This window comes from Mytilus edulis, chromosome 7 (genome assembly GCF_963676685.1).
Source record: "Mytilus edulis chromosome 7, xbMytEdul2.2, whole genome shotgun sequence".
Taxonomy (NCBI): domain Eukaryota; kingdom Metazoa; phylum Mollusca; class Bivalvia; order Mytilida; family Mytilidae; genus Mytilus; species Mytilus edulis.
In genome coordinates, this window is record NC_092350.1 from 73,669,534 (window position 1) to 73,688,187 (window position 18,654).

General features: G+C 33.4%; 1 protein-coding gene across 4 annotated transcripts in view; it reads left to right on the top strand.

Annotated features, from left to right (window-relative positions):
* Window positions 1–18,323, top strand: part of LOC139482184 (uncharacterized) — a 50,237-nt gene extending 31,914 nt beyond the window's left edge. For 3 of the 4 annotated variants that reach the window (XM_071265885.1, XM_071265881.1, XM_071265883.1), the window contains 9 exons: window positions 1,458–1,586; window positions 3,447–3,674; window positions 7,064–7,192; window positions 8,488–8,715; window positions 10,291–10,419; window positions 11,715–11,942; window positions 13,518–13,646; window positions 14,941–15,168; window positions 16,821–18,323. The gene's annotated coding sequence lies outside the window, so the exon portion shown is untranslated. The remainder of the gene's footprint in view (window positions 1–1,457; window positions 1,587–3,446; window positions 3,675–7,063; window positions 7,193–8,487; window positions 8,716–10,290; window positions 10,420–11,714; window positions 11,943–13,517; window positions 13,647–14,940; window positions 15,169–16,820) is intronic. The other variant, XM_071265882.1, reaches the window with a different exon arrangement.
* The last annotated feature ends 331 nt before the right edge of the window (window positions 18,324–18,654 follow it).

Here is an 18,654-nt window from a genome sequence, read left to right on the forward strand (position 1 = left end):
ATAGATTTGCCTAAACTACACTTAAAGCTTATATTTTTAGCTATGAAAGCTATAAAAATACATGATTATAATTTGATATGCATTTGGAAACAGGAAATTGGATACATTTTACTATTTATAGCTATTTTTGACACCCCCTGTGAAAGTTGTAAATCCAAAGATATTATACCTGCTGATAAAAATGTGACCTGGGGACATAGATTAATCAGATTTTTACAATATGTTTGAATAAAATTACTGCTAAGATGTTGAATTTTGTTTTTTGTTGCCTTTTACCAAAGTTTAAAGTCTGAAAACCTATTTATTTCTTTAAAAAAAGACAAATTTCAATTTTTTTTCTCCAAAAATTCAAATTTAAATTGAAATAAAATTTAATTGATATTTTTTTTGGCTTAAGTAATTAGAGATTTAAGTACTCCAACAAATACTAAGAGACTTTGTGTGAAGACATTTTAGATTTAAAGTGTTTCATTACTTCAAAAAAGGGTTTTCCTTAGCACTACACAAGCCAAGAATTAGATGAAAATTTACTGTTGTGGCTAAGGGAGGATACTATGACTATTTTTCAAAAATTTCAAAAACCGCTCATCGAAATTAAAAAAAATCTTGGAATTTTTCTCATAACTCCTATATAAAGATAAAAACAGAGTTTAATCAATTTTGAAGGGAAAAAAATGTCTCTTTAAGCGAAATCGCACGTGCAGCCTTGACATTGAAAAGTATATTTTCCTGCCTTTACTTTGAATTTAAATCAAATATGAATACCAATGAATGGATTGAAAAGCAAAAACAAAGACTATCCTTGAATTCTGAGGCCTATGGGGCACTCGGCTGTTTTTTGTGCAAATTGGGGGGAGGGAAGGCACCATATTCTAAACTGACCGTGACTTTTCCTTGGAATAAACAGAAAAAGACTATGTACAGCCATAGATTTGCTTTAATGCTTCACACAAACAATTTTGAAATGCCTTCAAACATGCAGGTGTCACACATTTGTCATAATAATCGGTGTGTCAATGCTGAACATCTATCGCTTGAACCCGAGCATGTCAACAAAGACCGACAAATATGCCGTGGACTTTATCCTGTCCACTGTAAAACACATCTGCCATACCCTGATTGCATGCTTTAAAAAGGTACAACAGTTAAAATAAACAATCCTTATGCACACACTTTATATATACACAATATTTACACTTTAGAAAGTACATCAACAATCAAAGGGAGATAATCACTATGAAAACCACACAGATGTAAATTATGTTTTTTTACTATTTTCATTATATCTTCTCAGATTGAACCTTTGGATCTGCAATACCACTGCGATAATGAATTTTGTAATGTTTTGCAGCATGCAGGTCAAATTTTCTCTGACGTGTTAAAGTCCTGAGACATTTTGTTTCTTTTAACATTTTTCTTTTGCTGCAATAAACATCAATATGTTGGTTTTGTTTTAGGTGCTTTATGACAGATGAGCCAGGAGTAAGCTCTGCACCCAGTACCTTTGTACGGAGTATGGTAGAGTTACCAAATTTGTGATTTCTCATGTGGACCGCTGTGTGAACACGACCTGAGAAATTTCTACTGTGAGTAACCATTTTGGGATTGCACCTTTGCAATGTACGATTAAATGCTTCACATTTTTGAGTCGAAGTTAAAAAGCGTACAAGATCCAAACTTTTTGGACCTAACAGCACATTGATACAGTTCTCAACAAGAACCTCATCATCACTTGTCATTTTTAGAGGCTCTTTATTTGGAAGAAAACCCTTTTGCCATTGATCAGATGACATACCGGCACAAACATATGAATTGATTTGGCACGACATACCACAACTACCTCTGTAGCACAACACAATTGCCTTTATTACTGCTGGCATATGACTTTTCACAGCAAATAATTCACCTTTATGTGCTTTAAATGCGTAGGTTAGTTCTGCAGTACACCGTGCCTTAAGATCCAACCCAAATCGGTGTTTCAGATTTCTTTTATTTTTACCAGAGAACATAGACAAACTAAAAGTACTGTTTTGTACGGCCCTTTTCATGCTATTTCCAAGATGTCTTATATCTCGAAGGACTTTAACATTTGAACATTGGGCATTTGTAATACCATTCACAGCTTTGCTGTCCCCATCAGTAGTAACATGAGCAATTTTAAGGTTATCATTTAGTTCAATTGTGCATTGTCTAGCATATTCAGTTTCATTTCCAATTACTGAATCTTCTGCTAAATTTGCCGAACAATGTCCCGCATGATTTGGACACAATACCTCAATGCCTTTATTTCTTAACTTTGATGCAACTTGGCAAAGCTTATTACCAGTATATACACTAACAATTTGTTTTAATTTAGTATTATTCTCAACCATTGTTTGTACAACTTGGGTTCCAGCTTGGAACGCAGTGACATCACTATTATATATTGGGTTATTGTATCGCCCATCCGTTTCAACATTTACTAAGACAGGGTTAGCATAACCGACCATTTCATTTTCAGCGACAAGACTTTCCCTTATATCTTTCATGTCTTGTCGGTTAAAATTTACAATAACTGATCCAACTTTATTGGCCAGCTTTTGCATACCTGATAAATTTGCGGGAATAACATTACATGTGAGAGTGATATCTCGAAAACTCTTGTTCGAAATAGTTGTATTTCTAAGTAGCAACATTCCAGCAGCACCTACATACGGGGTATATATCTCCCAATTGATACGATATTCCCGTGCTTGCATTTCCTATCATGATTTTCTTGATAGAGGTTTGCTGCTAACAAGGAAGCTATTAAACCAAGAGTTCCAAATGGTGAAGTTGAAATCATCCCTTCGTAAATTTTACGGACGCCATCACGAGTTGGTTGACCGTTATGGAATAACCGTTTCACAAATGATATCGGATATGTTCCTTACGTCGTAACTACAATCCCCTTCCCTTTCATGAATATGACCTACCGAATTAGACAATTTACCGGATTTGTAATCACATAAGCAACACGACGGGTGCCACATGTGGAGCAGGATCTGCTTACCCTTCCGGAGCACCTGAGATCACCCCTAGTTTTTGGTGGGGTTCGTGTTGTTTATTCTTTAGTTTTCTATGTTGTGTCGTGTGTACTATTGTTTTTCTGTTTGTCTTTTTCATTTTTAGCCATGGCGTTGTCAGTTTGTTTTGGATTTATGAGTTTGACTGTCCCTTTGGTATCTTTCGTCCCTCTTTTGTAGTCATTAAGCCTGCCTGTATGCCCATATTAATGGTTGCAGCCTTTCTACCAGGTGCAGGGGAATTTACTTCATAAAAAAGTTTGTGAAATTGACCAACAAAACCACATTTTACACATTTTAATCTCTCTTTCCATGCAAATCCCCATTTTTGGGCTGCATGGGAGTCAAAATCTAGGTCACCATCACAACCATTATACTCAAATGCATGTTTTTTAATTGCAGAATTCCACATAACACTCACTAGAGATGGAACATAGTGTTTATATGTATGATTATCAGGATCAGGGACTGTTGGATCCAAATATTCATCAATCTGTTCAGGAAATTTGGGACGCGGCCGCAGCAGCATAGGAGGACAGGCAGATTGTTCAACATCAGGAACTTCAAAGACTTTAGAATTTTTATGTGAAACTCTAGACTGAAAAACAGTATATGGGAGCCGAATAAAAGGTTCAGGTTCAATTTTAGGTTCAAACTTTAATTTCTTACCCTTGGCAGGTGGGATGTGTCCTTTCTGAAAGCCAAATTTTTTAGATAGAGCCTTCCTCTTTCGAGCCATTTTCTTGCAATAGATTTGCCTAAACTACACTTAAAGCTTATATTTTTAGCTATGAAAGCTATAAAAATACATGATTATAATTTGATATGCATTTGGAAACAGGAAATTGGATACATTTTACTATTTATAGCTATTTTTGACACCCCCTGTGAAAGTTGTAAATCCAAAGATATTATACCTGCTGATAAAAATGTGACCTGGGGACATAGATTAATCAGATTTTTACAATATGTTTGAATAAAATTACTGCTAAGATGTTGAATTTTGTTTTTTGTTGCCTTTTACCAAAGTTTAAAGTCTGAAAACCTATTTATTTCTTTAAAAAAAGACAAATTTCAATTTTTTTTCTCCAAAAATTCAAATTTAAATTGAAATAAAATTTAATTGATATTTTTTTTGGCTTATGGTGACTTGAATAAGACCGGTATCACTCAGATTACAATTCTACATTGACAGGTAAGTTTGTATTTAGCCTATGAAATACTTATTTAGCCTTGAGAATTGAAAGGTCAGTTTCCCTTTCATACAATAGAAGTTGATTAATTTGGCTTCATGCCATTTACCTTGTCCAAAATTAAAGTCACTTTATTGTTATTGTGATATTGTTAAAGTACAAAAGAACCCTATATTCTGACCAATACTTAAAACGTTGTGCATCTTGATTTAATTGTTAAAAGTCTGTTAATGTTGATTTTTAGGGGTTATTTAAGGCCTTTAAATTGCATATTTCTTTACATGGTAGTTTTTTTTTCAGATATAAAAAAAACTATCTGCTTGACTGTTATAGAAATAGACTATGCGTTTACACCAAATCTGACAAATTATTATTTAGTTGCAAAATATTTTAAATGAGACCTGAAATTTTTCTATCTTTAAATGTGCATTGAACAATGTTGAAGGTTAGAATAATCATATAAACTAGAATGAAGAAAACATCTTGGTCCCAAAAAAAACATCATCAACCAGGATATAAAATTCCAAATATAAATTTATCATTGTTTATTATACTAATATCAGTTGAAATCTCAAGCCAATGTTTTTTATGTTAACAAAATGTAGGTCATGTCCCAACAGAAAATCAATAAATATGACATTACAATGTACTCTTAGCACAAACACATAAGGTCACTGTGAAATATACAACTAGGGCAAGAAACTATCAGTTATATCAAACCAGTTTGACCAGATGTTTAGTTTAAAACCAGTTTGACTAGATGTGTCCTATATTTTGACAATGTAAATGACATGAGGACCTGCATGGGTTTTTAAATATCTGTATTCTTTAAATTTTTATGGCATTTTCCTTTTAACATGTTTAATAGCCTTAAAAATAACTCATTCTGTAAAATGTTTTTATATATAAAATATATATAGTCTTTCTGTTACAAGATTATTTATCAATTATGTACATTGATCATTATATTATCAGTATTGCATTACAGTTACTAAAGTTACCTTTTCAAGTTATTTTGCACATTTATTCTTTATACTGTTTACCGCAGTATTCTCTATATTTTATTTTATTGTTCATTTTCTCTTTTCTCTATTTTTTTGTTGCTATTACATGTATTCTCTATTCTGTAAACCCCATTCTGACCCTCATAGGTAAACTTCTATTGTATGAATGGGATAAACTGACCTTTCAATTCTCAAGGCTAAATAAGTATTTTATAGGTTAAATACAAACTTACCTGTCAAGGTAGAAATGTAATCTGAGTGGTACCGGTCTTATTCAAGTCACCATAAGTAATTAGAGATTTAAGTACTCCAACAAATACTAAGAGACTTTGTGTGAAGACATTTTAGATTTAAAGTGTTTCATTACTTCAAAAAAGGGTTTTCCTTAGCACTACACAAGCCAAGAATTAGATGAAAATTTACTGTTGTGGCTAAGGGAGGATACTATGACTATTTTTCAAAAATTTCAAAAACCGCTCATCGAAATTAAAAAAAATCTTGGAATTTTTCTCATAACTCCTATATAAAGATAAAAACAGAGTTTAATCAATTTTGAAGGGAAAAAAATGTCTCTTTAGGTGTCATACCACCAATTACTCCCTCAAATTTAGAACGTATGTGAAAGTAGGCCTACTCGGACAAAAAATAGTGCATTTGATGTCATTGTTCACCTTAACTAACGAACAAATTTGCAGAAATGAAACTTTTGTTGAAAGAGAAATATATTAAGACCATTTTGAGCCAAAATTTACCTGTCTATGAGTTTGCATTAAAAATTGAGGATTAATGCGCTCCATAGTATACTAATTTAAGATTTCCAGAAAACCAGGGGTTATTTTTAGGGGTACCTCCTTTCGGAAGCTCTCTGCTTTCTTATATGATTTTGAATGTATGTTGAAAATTGGCATGCAGAAAGGTGACACCTGTACGATTCAGGATATACCTAGTTTCTATGAAGTTAAACTTAAGGTAAAATATTTAGAAAGCTGTGAAAATTGCAAAATTTGGTTGAACAGATAGGGACTTTTAATTGGTGGTATGACACCTTTAAGCGAAATCGCACGTGCAGCCTTGACATTGAAAAGTATATTTTCCTGCCTTTACTTTGAATTTAAATCAAATATGAATACCAATGAATGGATTGAAAAGCAAAAACAAAGACTATCCTTGAATTCTGAGGCCTATGGGGCACTCGGCTGTTTTTTGTGCAAATTGGGGGGAGGGAAGGCACCATATTCTAAACTGACCGTGACTTTTCCTTGGAATAAACAGAAAAAGACTATGTACAGCCATAGATTTGCTTTAATGCTTCACACAAACAATTTTGAAATGCCTTCAAACATGCAGGTGTCACACATTTGTCATAATAATCGGTGTGTCAATGCTGAACATCTATCGCTTGAACCCGAGCATGTCAACAAAGACCGACAAATATGCCGTGGACTTTATCCTGTCCACTGTAAAACACATCTGCCATACCCTGATTGCATGCTTTAAAAAGGTACAACAGTTAAAATAAACAATCCTTATGCACACACTTTATATATACACAATATTTACACTTTAGAAAGTACATCAACAATCAAAGGGAGATAATCACTATGAAAACCACACAGATGTAAATTATGTTTTTTTACTATTTTCATTATATCTTCTCAGATTGAACCTTTGGATCTGCAATACCACTGCGATAATGAATTTTGTAATGTTTTGCAGCATGCAGGTCAAATTTTCTCTGACGTGTTAAAGTCCTGAGACATTTTGTTTCTTTTAACATTTTTCTTTTGCTGCAATAAACATCAATATGTTGGTTTTGTTTTAGGTGCTTTATGACAGATGAGCCAGGAGTAAGCTCTGCACCCAGTACCTTTGTACGGAGTATGGTAGAGTTACCAAATTTGTGATTTCTCATGTGGACCGCTGTGTGAACACGACCTGAGAAATTTCTACTGTGAGTAACCATTTTGGGATTGCACCTTTGCAATGTACGATTAAATGCTTCACATTTTTGAGTCGAAGTTAAAAAGCGTACAAGATCCAAACTTTTTGGACCTAACAGCACATTGATACAGTTCTCAACAAGAACCTCATCATCACTTGTCATTTTTAGAGGCTCTTTATTTGGAAGAAAACCCTTTTGCCATTGATCAGATGACATACCGGCACAAACATATGAATTGATTTGGCACGACATACCACAACTACCTCTGTAGCACAACACAATTGCCTTTATTACTGCTGGCATATGACTTTTCACAGCAAATAATTCACCTTTATGTGCTTTAAATGCGTAGGTTAGTTCTGCAGTACACCGTGCCTTAAGGTCCAACCCAAATCGGTGTTTCAGATTTCTTTTATTTTTACCAGAGAACATAGACAAACTAAAAGTACTGTTTTGTACGGCCCTTTTCATGCTATTTCCAAGATGTCTTATATCTCGAAGGACTTTAACATTTGAACATTGGGCATTTGTAATACCATTCACAGCTTTGCTGTCCCCATCAGTAGTAACATGAGCAATTTTAAGGTTATCATTTAGTTCAATTGTGCATTGTCTAGCATATTCAGTTTCATTTCCAATTACTGAATCTTCTGCTAAATTTGCCGAACAATGTCCCGCATGATTTGGACACAATACCTCAATGCCTTTATTTCTTAACTTTGATGCAACTTGGCAAAGCTTATTACCAGTATATACACTAACAATTTGTTTTAATTTAGTATTATTCTCAACCATTGTTTGTACAACTTGGGTTCCAGCTTGGAACGCAGTGACATCACTATTATATATTGGGTTATTGTATCGCCCATCCGTTTCAACATTTACTAAGACAGGGTTAGCATAACCGACCATTTCATTTTCAGCGACAAGACTTTCCCTTATATCTTTCATGTCTTGTCGGTTAAAATTTACAATAACTGATCCAACTTTATTGGCCAGCTTTTGCATACCTGATAAATTTGCGGGAATAACATTACATGTGAGAGTGATATCTCGAAAACTCTTGTTCGAAATAGTTGTAGTCATTCAGCCTGCCTGTATGCCCATATTAATGGTTGCAGCCTTTCTACCAGGTGCAGGGGAATTTACTTCATAAAAAAGTTTGTGAAATTGACCAACAAAACCACATTTTACACATTTTAATCTCTCTTTCCATGCAAATCCCCATTTTTGGGCTGCATGGGAGTCAAAATCTAGGTCACCATCACAACCATTATACTCAAATGCATGTTTTTTAATTGCAGAATTCCACATAACACTCACTAGAGATGGAACATAGTGTTTATATGTATGATTATCAGGATCAGGGACTGTTGGATCCAAATATTCATCAATCTGTTCAGGAAATTTGGGACGCGGCCGCAGCAGCATAGGAGGACAGGCAGATTGTTCAACATCAGGAACTTCAAAGACTTTAGAATTTTTATGTGAAACTCTAGACTGAAAAACAGTATATGGGAGCCGAATAAAAGGTTCAGGTTCAATTTTAGGTTCAAACTTTAATTTCTTACCCTTGGCAGGTGGGATGTGTCCTTTCTGAAAGCCAAATTTTTTAGATAGAGCCTTCCTCTTTCGAGCCATTTTCTTGCAATAGATTTGCCTAAACTACACTTAAAGCTTATATTTTTAGCTATGAAAGCTATAAAAATACATGATTATAATTTGATATGCATTTGGAAACAGGAAATTGGATACATTTTACTATTTATAGCTATTTTTGACACCCCCTGTGAAAGTTGTAAATCCAAAGATATTATACCTGCTGATAAAAATGTGACCTGGGGACATAGATTAATCAGATTTTTACAATATGTTTGAATAAAATTACTGCTAAGATGTTGAATTTTGTTTTTTGTTGCCTTTTACCAAAGTTTAAAGTCTGAAAACCTATTTATTTCTTTAAAAAAAGACAAATTTCAATTTTTTTTCTCCAAAAATTCAAATTTAAATTGAAATAAAATTTAATTGATATTTTTTTTGGCTTAAGTAATTAGAGATTTAAGTACTCCAACAAATACTAAGAGACTTTGTGTGAAGACATTTTAGATTTAAAGTGTTTCATTACTTCAAAAAAGGGTTTTCCTTAGCACTACACAAGCCAAGAATTAGATGAAAATTTACTGTTGTGGCTAAGGGAGGATACTATGACTATTTTTCAAAAATTTCAAAAACCGCTCATCGAAATTAAAAAAAATCTTGGAATTTTTCTCATAACTCCTATATAAAGATAAAAACAGAGTTTAATCAATTTTGAAGGGAAAAAAATGTCTCTTTAAGCGAAATCGCACGTGCAGCCTTGACATTGAAAAGTATATTTTCCTGCCTTTACTTTGAATTTAAATCAAATATGAATACCAATGAATGGATTGAAAAGCAAAAACAAAGACTATCCTTGAATTCTGAGGCCTATGGGGCACTCGGCTGTTTTTTGTGCAAATTGGGGGGAGGGAAGGCACCATATTCTAAACTGACCGTGACTTTTCCTTGGAATAAACAGAAAAAGACTATGTACAGCCATAGATTTGCTTTAATGCTTCACACAAACAATTTTGAAATGCCTTCAAACATGCAGGTGTCACACATTTGTCATAATAATCGGTGTGTCAATGCTGAACATCTATCGCTTGAACCCGAGCATGTCAACAAAGACCGACAAATATGCCGTGGACTTTATCCTGTCCACTGTAAAACACATCTGCCATACCCTGATTGCATGCTTTAAAAAGGTACAACAGTTAAAATAAACAATCCTTATGCACACACTTTATATATACACAATATTTACACTTTAGAAAGTACATCAACAATCAAAGGGAGATAATCACTATGAAAACCACACAGATGTAAATTATGTTTTTTTACTATTTTCATTATATCTTCTCAGATTGAACCTTTGGATCTGCAATACCACTGCGATAATGAATTTTGTAATGTTTTGCAGCATGCAGGTCAAATTTTCTCTGACGTGTTAAAGTCCTGAGACATTTTGTTTCTTTTAACATTTTTCTTTTGCTGCAATAAACATCAATATGTTGGTTTTGTTTTAGGTGCTTTATGACAGATGAGCCAGGAGTAAGCTCTGCACCCAGTACCTTTGTACGGAGTATGGTAGAGTTACCAAATTTGTGATTTCTCATGTGGACCGCTGTGTGAACACGACCTGAGAAATTTCTACTGTGAGTAACCATTTTGGGATTGCACCTTTGCAATGTACGATTAAATGCTTCACATTTTTGAGTCGAAGTTAAAAAGCGTACAAGATCCAAACTTTTTGGACCTAACAGCACATTGATACAGTTCTCAACAAGAACCTCATCATCACTTGTCATTTTTAGAGGCTCTTTATTTGGAAGAAAACCCTTTTGCCATTGATCAGATGACATACCGGCACAAACATATGAATTGATTTGGCACGACATACCACAACTACCTCTGTAGCACAACACAATTGCCTTTATTACTGCTGGCATATGACTTTTCACAGCAAATAATTCACCTTTATGTGCTTTAAATGCGTAGGTTAGTTCTGCAGTACACCGTGCCTTAAGGTCCAACCCAAATCGGTGTTTCAGATTTCTTTTATTTTTACCAGAGAACATAGACAAACTAAAAGTACTGTTTTGTACGGCCCTTTTCATGCTATTTCCAAGATGTCTTATATCTCGAAGGACTTTAACATTTGAACATTGGGCATTTGTAATACCATTCACAGCTTTGCTGTCCCCATCAGTAGTAACATGAGCAATTTTAAGGTTATCATTTAGTTCAATTGTGCATTGTCTAGCATATTCAGTTTCATTTCCAATTACTGAATCTTCTGCTAAATTTGCCGAACAATGTCCCGCATGATTTGGACACAATACCTCAATGCCTTTATTTCTTAACTTTGATGCAACTTGGCAAAGCTTATTACCAGTATATACACTAACAATTTGTTTTAATTTAGTATTATTCTCAACCATTGTTTGTACAACTTGGGTTCCAGCTTGGAACGCAGTGACATCACTATTATATATTGGGTTATTGTATCGCCCATCCGTTTCAACATTTACTAAGACAGGGTTAGCATAACCGACCATTTCATTTTCAGCGACAAGACTTTCCCTTATATCTTTCATGTCTTGTCGGTTAAAATTTACAATAACTGATCCAACTTTATTGGCCAGCTTTTGCATACCTGATAAATTTGCGGGAATAACATTACATGTGAGAGTGATATCTCGAAAACTCTTGTTCGAAATAGTTGTAGTCATTAAGCCTGCCTGTATGCCCATATTAATGGTTGCAGCCTTTCTACCAGGTGCAGGGGAATTTACTTCATAAAAAAGTTTGTGAAATTGACCAACAAAACCACATTTTACACATTTTAATCTCTCTTTCCATGCAAATCCCCATTTTTGGGCTGCATGGGAGTCAAAATCTAGGTCACCATCACAACCATTATACTCAAATGCATGTTTTTTAATTGCAGAATTCCACATAACACTCACTAGAGATGGAACATAGTGTTTATATGTATGATTATCAGGATCAGGGACTGTTGGATCCAAATATTCATCAATCTGTTCAGGAAATTTGGGACGCGGCCGCAGCAGCATAGGAGGACAGGCAGATTGTTCAACATCAGGAACTTCAAAGACTTTAGAATTTTTATGTGAAACTCTAGACTGAAAAACAGTATATGGGAGCCGAATAAAAGGTTCAGGTTCAATTTTAGGTTCAAACTTTAATTTCTTACCCTTGGCAGGTGGGATGTGTCCTTTCTGAAAGCCAAATTTTTTAGATAGAGCCTTCCTCTTTCGAGCCATTTTCTTGCAATAGATTTGCCTAAACTACACTTAAAGCTTATATTTTTAGCTATGAAAGCTATAAAAATACATGATTATAATTTGATATGCATTTGGAAACAGGAAATTGGATACATTTTACTATTTATAGCTATTTTTGACACCCCCTGTGAAAGTTGTAAATCCAAAGATATTATACCTGCTGATAAAAATGTGACCTGGGGACATAGATTAATCAGATTTTTACAATATGTTTGAATAAAATTACTGCTAAGATGTTGAATTTTGTTTTTTGTTGCCTTTTACCAAAGTTTAAAGTCTGAAAACCTATTTATTTCTTTAAAAAAAGACAAATTTCAATTTTTTTTCTCCAAAAATTCAAATTTAAATTGAAATAAAATTTAATTGATATTTTTTTTGGCTTAAGTAATTAGAGATTTAAGTACTCCAACAAATACTAAGAGACTTTGTGTGAAGACATTTTAGATTTAAAGTGTTTCATTACTTCAAAAAAGGGTTTTCCTTAGCACTACACAAGCCAAGAATTAGATGAAAATTTACTGTTGTGGCTAAGGGAGGATACTATGACTATTTTTCAAAAATTTCAAAAACCGCTCATCGAAATTAAAAAAAATCTTGGAATTTTTCTCATAACTCCTATATAAAGATAAAAACAGAGTTTAATCAATTTTGAAGGGAAAAAAATGTCTCTTTAAGCGAAATCGCACGTGCAGCCTTGACATTGAAAAGTATATTTTCCTGCCTTTACTTTGAATTTAAATCAAATATGAATACCAATGAATGGATTGAAAAGCAAAAACAAAGACTATCCTTGAATTCTGAGGCCTATGGGGCACTCGGCTGTTTTTTGTGCAAATTGGGGGGAGGGAAGGCACCATATTCTAAACTGACCGTGACTTTTCCTTGGAATAAACAGAAAAAGACTATGTACAGCCATAGATTTGCTTTAATGCTTCACACAAACAATTTTGAAATGCCTTCAAACATGCAGGTGTCACACATTTGTCATAATAATCGGTGTGTCAATGCTGAACATCTATCGCTTGAACCCGAGCATGTCAACAAAGACCGACAAATATGCCGTGGACTTTATCCTGTCCACTGTAAAACACATCTGCCATACCCTGATTGCATGCTTTAAAAAGGTACAACAGTTAAAATAAACAATCCTTATGCACACACTTTATATATACACAATATTTACACTTTAGAAAGTACATCAACAATCAAAGGGAGATAATCACTATGAAAACCACACAGATGTAAATTATGTTTTTTTACTATTTTCATTATATCTTCTCAGATTGAACCTTTGGATCTGCAATACCACTGCGATAATGAATTTTGTAATGTTTTGCAGCATGCAGGTCAAATTTTCTCTGACGTGTTAAAGTCCTGAGACATTTTGTTTCTTTTAACATTTTTCTTTTGCTGCAATAAACATCAATATGTTGGTTTTGTTTTAGGTGCTTTATGACAGATGAGCCAGGAGTAAGCTCTGCACCCAGTACCTTTGTACGGAGTATGGTAGAGTTACCAAATTTGTGATTTCTCATGTGGACCGCTGTGTGAACACGACCTGAGAAATTTCTACTGTGAGTAACCATTTTGGGATTGCACCTTTGCAATGTACGATTAAATGCTTCACATTTTGAGTCGAAGTTAAAAAGCGTACAAGATCCAAACTTTTTGGACCTAACAGCACATTGATACAGTTCTCGACAAGAACCTCATCATCACTTGTCATTTTTAGAGGCTCTTTATTTGGAAGAAAACCCTTTTGCCATTGATCAGATGACATACCGGCACAAACATATGAATTGATTTGGCACGACATACCACAACTACCTCTGTAGCACAACACAATTGCATTTATTACTGCTGGCATATGACTTTTCACAGCAAATAATTCACCTTTATGTGCTTTAAATGCGTAGGTTAGTTCTGCAGTACACCGTGCCTTAAGGTCCAACCCAAATCGGTGTTTCAGATTTCTTTTATTTTTACCAGAGAACATAGACAAACTAAAAGTACTGTTTTGTACGGCCCTTTTCATGCTATTTCCAAGATGTCTTATATCTCGAAGGACTTTAACATTTGAACATTGGGCATTTGTAATACCATTCACAGCTTTGCTGTCCCCATCAGTAGTAACATGAGCAATTTTAAGGTTATCATTTAGTTCAATTGTGCATTGTCTAGCATATTCAGTTTCATTTCCAATTACTGAATCTTCTGCTAAATTTGCCGAACAATGTCCCGCATGATTTGGACACAATACCTCAATGCCTTTATTTCTTAACTTTGATGCAACTTGGCAAAGCTTATTACCAGTATATACACTAACAATTTGTTTTAATTTAGTATTATTCTCAACCATTGTTTGTACAACTTGGGTTCCAGCTTGGAACGCAGTGACATCACTATTATATATTGGGTTATTGTATCGCCCATCCGTTTCAACATTTACTAAGACAGGGTTAGCATAACCGACCATTTCATTTTCAGCGACAAGACTTTCCCTTATATCTTTCATGTCTTGTCGGTTAAAATTTACAATAACTGATCCAACTTTATTGGCCAGCTTTTGCATACCTGATAAATTTGCGGGAATAACATTACATGTGAGAGTGATATCTCGAAAACTCTTGTTCGAAATAGTTGTAGTCATTAAGCCTGCCTGTATGCCCATATTAATGGTTGCAGCCTTTCTACCAGGTGCAGGGGAATTTACTTCATAAAAAAGTTTGTGAAATTTACCAACAAAACCACATTTTACACATTTTAATCTCTCTTTCCATGCAAATCCTCATTTTTGGGCTGCATGGGAGTCAAAATCTAGGTCACCATCACAACCATTATACTCAAATGCATGTTTTTTAATTGCAGAATTCCACATAACACTCACTAGAGATGGAACATAGTGTTTATATGTATGATTATCAGGATCAGGGACTGTTGGATCCAAATATTCATCAATCTGTTCAGGAAATTTGGGACGCGGCCGCAGCAGCATAGGAGGACAGGCAGATTGTTCAACATCAGGAACTTCAAAGACTTTAGAATTTTTATGTGAAACTCTAGACTGAAAAACAGTATATGGGAACCGAATAAAAGGTTCAGGTTCAATTTTAGGTTCAAACTTTAATTTCTTACCCTTGGCAGGTGGGATGTGTCCTTTCTGAAAGCCAAATTTTTTAGATAGAGCCTTCCTCTTTCGAGCCATTTTCTTGCAATAGATTTGCCTAAACTACACTTAAAGCTTATATTTTTAGCTATGAAAGCTATAAAAATACATGATTATAATTTGATATGCATTTGGAAACAGGAAATTGGATACATTTTACTATTTATAGCTATTTTTGACACCCCCTGTGAAAGTTGTAAATCCAAAGATATTATACCTGCTGATAAAAATGTGACCTGGGGACATAGATTAATCAGATTTTTACAATATGTTTGAATAAAATTACTGCTAAGATGTTGAATTTTGTTTTTTGTTGCCTTTTACCAAAGTTTAAAGTCTGAAAACCTATTTATTTCTTTAAAAAAAGACAAATTTCAATTTTTTTTCTCCAAAAATTCAAATTTAAATTGAAATAAAATTTAATTGATATTTTTTTTGGCTTAAGTAATTAGAGATTTAAGTACTCCAACAAATACTAAGAGACTTTGTGTGAAGACATTTTAGATTTAAAGTGTTTCATTACTTCAAAAAAGGGTTTTCCTTAGCACTACACAAGCCAAGAATTAGATGAAAATTTACTGTTGTGGCTAAGGGAGGATACTATGACTATTTTTCAAAAATTTCAAAAACCGCTCATCGAAATTAAAAAAAATCTTGGAATTTTTCTCATAACTCCTATATAAAGATAAAAACAGAGTTTAATCAATTTTGAAGGGAAAAAAATGTCTCTTTAATTTCACCACAGAAAACCGTAACTTAAATCCGAAACGTTTTATGATTATATAATTAAATGTGCGCCTCGTTATGAAATTAATATGGCTGCGCCCATGTAGTGAAAAAATATGAACCTGCCAAAACTAACACAGTCAATACATGGTATTTCTTCAATATTTTCACATCAAATATGAAATTGAGAAACATTTGAAAGCACCACAGAATGTACTTGATGACATACATGCACCATGTAGGTGTACACTTGCATCTTGACTCTGAGTGCACAAATGCATTCAAACAAGTAATAGCTTTTCTAAAAAGCTAGCCGTCTCTTAGCTTCAGGATGAAAGTAGAAAGTGTTAAAATTCATAAAGGCTAATACAATTTTTCCTAATTTACTAAATTAAATGTTTTTTTGGGATTATTTACCAACACTGGATTAGAAAGGGTGATGCCTTAAAACTGTTTTTTTTTTTTAATTAAATATGAAAATATTTATAAAAGTATATTTTAAACATGGCTCTGGGATAATTATTGTTTTTGCCAGTATTTTAACTCTCTGTATAGCAGTATAATTGTAGATTTAATATTAATGCATACACATTACACTCGTTAATGTCTTACTTTAAATACTTGTATGCAATTGCACTAAAAAGCTATAAAAAAGGACATACATGTAAATGTTCAGTGTGTATCTATATATGTCTGACATGACGACTCACCTATCACACTTAAGAAACAAAGTGAAATGTAGTTTTTTAAATACAATGTATTAGTAGAAATTGAAAGTAGAGTTCTAGTTAATCTATATTAATTAATATTGACAACACTACATGTAGTTTTATTATGGATTTTTGTATAATTTCAGGTTCTGAAAAAAATCACAGGGGATGATAAATTTGGATAAGAAGGATTGACCACCAACATGCTACACTTACTGGAACTTGATAAACCTGCAATTCACAAGAACAAGCCAAAGACTAGTATTACCGTACAAAGTGGTTGAGGGTATGGTCCCAGCTATCCAAACCTGACAAATTATTGGTAACAAGCAATCTTTACTAAAAAGGAACATCAAGCCGACACGCTTTGCAGACTTTGAAAATTATAATTTATAAATTTGGTTAAGGCTATTGAAACAACAAACTGTGAAAAGGAGCAATTTAAAAACACATTCTTTGTCAAAACTGTGATTCATTGAAAGAAGACGTAGTGTGCGCCAAGTCAGTTGAGAGCTTCAAAACAGCTCACCAAGGCTGTCAATAGGAGTCCGCTCTCCCGTCAAGTTCAAGCCAGAATTGGGACCTTCGATGTAACAATGCAGATACATATAGCATGAAAAGTTTTATATAATGAACATTTATATTTATATCTATTGATGTTTCAGTACAAGTATGATTATTTGTTTTTATTGTGATCTATGACATACATGTATAGTATAAACAATTTTGAGAAACTCAGAGAAAGTGTTATCTGTATACATGACAGTTCCGTGAAAATGTTAACCAACTTTTGTGTCAACTTATTCATTCGTCTAAAAATTGATACAAGCCAATATTAGAATTCAATAGATTAAGACTATAAAATCAGTTTTGACCTAGGCCTGTTCAAGTTTATTAAGGTCAAAATAAGTTTAAACAAAGTTTCATAATATAAAATATCAATGTACATGTAGGAGCAAACGGTGAAAATGATTTAGATCCTAGTGCAATATGAGATGGGTGACATGTATTTAGATCCTGGTGCTCTAGAGGGGTGACATTGAGTTGGATCTGTTTGCTCAAACTAAAATTTACAGTGCTTTAAAAAATGATAAGTGATCATGCTTTATAAAGTTATAAACTGTTAGGTACAATCTGTATACTTACTTCCTGACAATTTTATTTTTACTTCTAAGTGTTTTAAAATGTAAAATTTGAAGCAGTAAGACATAAAATAACTGATGATAAGTCTTACTTTGTTCTTTTTTTTTAAATAAATATTTGAGGGAGTGTTTATTCATTTTGGTTTTGCAAGGAGAGCTGATTGATTTAAACAGGGGCCGTGCAATAACTAGATGGGTATTTTATTAAACTGACGTTTAAAATTTTTTTCATCGAAATAACTTTAGAATTGTAAACTGAATATTCTAAATACATGTATGAAATATTGTTAATATTATTAGGGTACAGCTTATTAATAGTTTTGAAACATGAATTTAATTGGTTACTTTGAAGTAAATTGAGAACATGTTACCTATTTGTTTGTTGTTGGTTGGACACCTTTTTCTATACTTGAAATTAACTACTTTGTATTGTCTACTAAAATGTATTTTACATTTCTGATGTTATGCATCTTATGTAAATAAAATAGGTATAATTTATCTTTAAAATTATTTTGCTGAACCTGACACACTGACAAATTTAGTTAGGTAACTGTAAAGCTTTCAGGCCTAACATGGCGAAATTTAAGTGAGAATGTGTGAAAGAGAAAACAACAAGAACAAGGAGTGAAAAGAAATAGTTTTGTCTTTATTGACATTGAAGGTTAATTATCACTACAGATGCAACAAATTTTTATCTGCATTCATTGGCAACCAAAGTATACATTGTAAGTCAATTCATATTGAGGATATTGTGACCTATTGCTGATGGTTTTGCTAGTCTTTTCATGTCATTGTTGTATATTTATCTTTCACAATTATTGCTATTGTCATTGTGTTT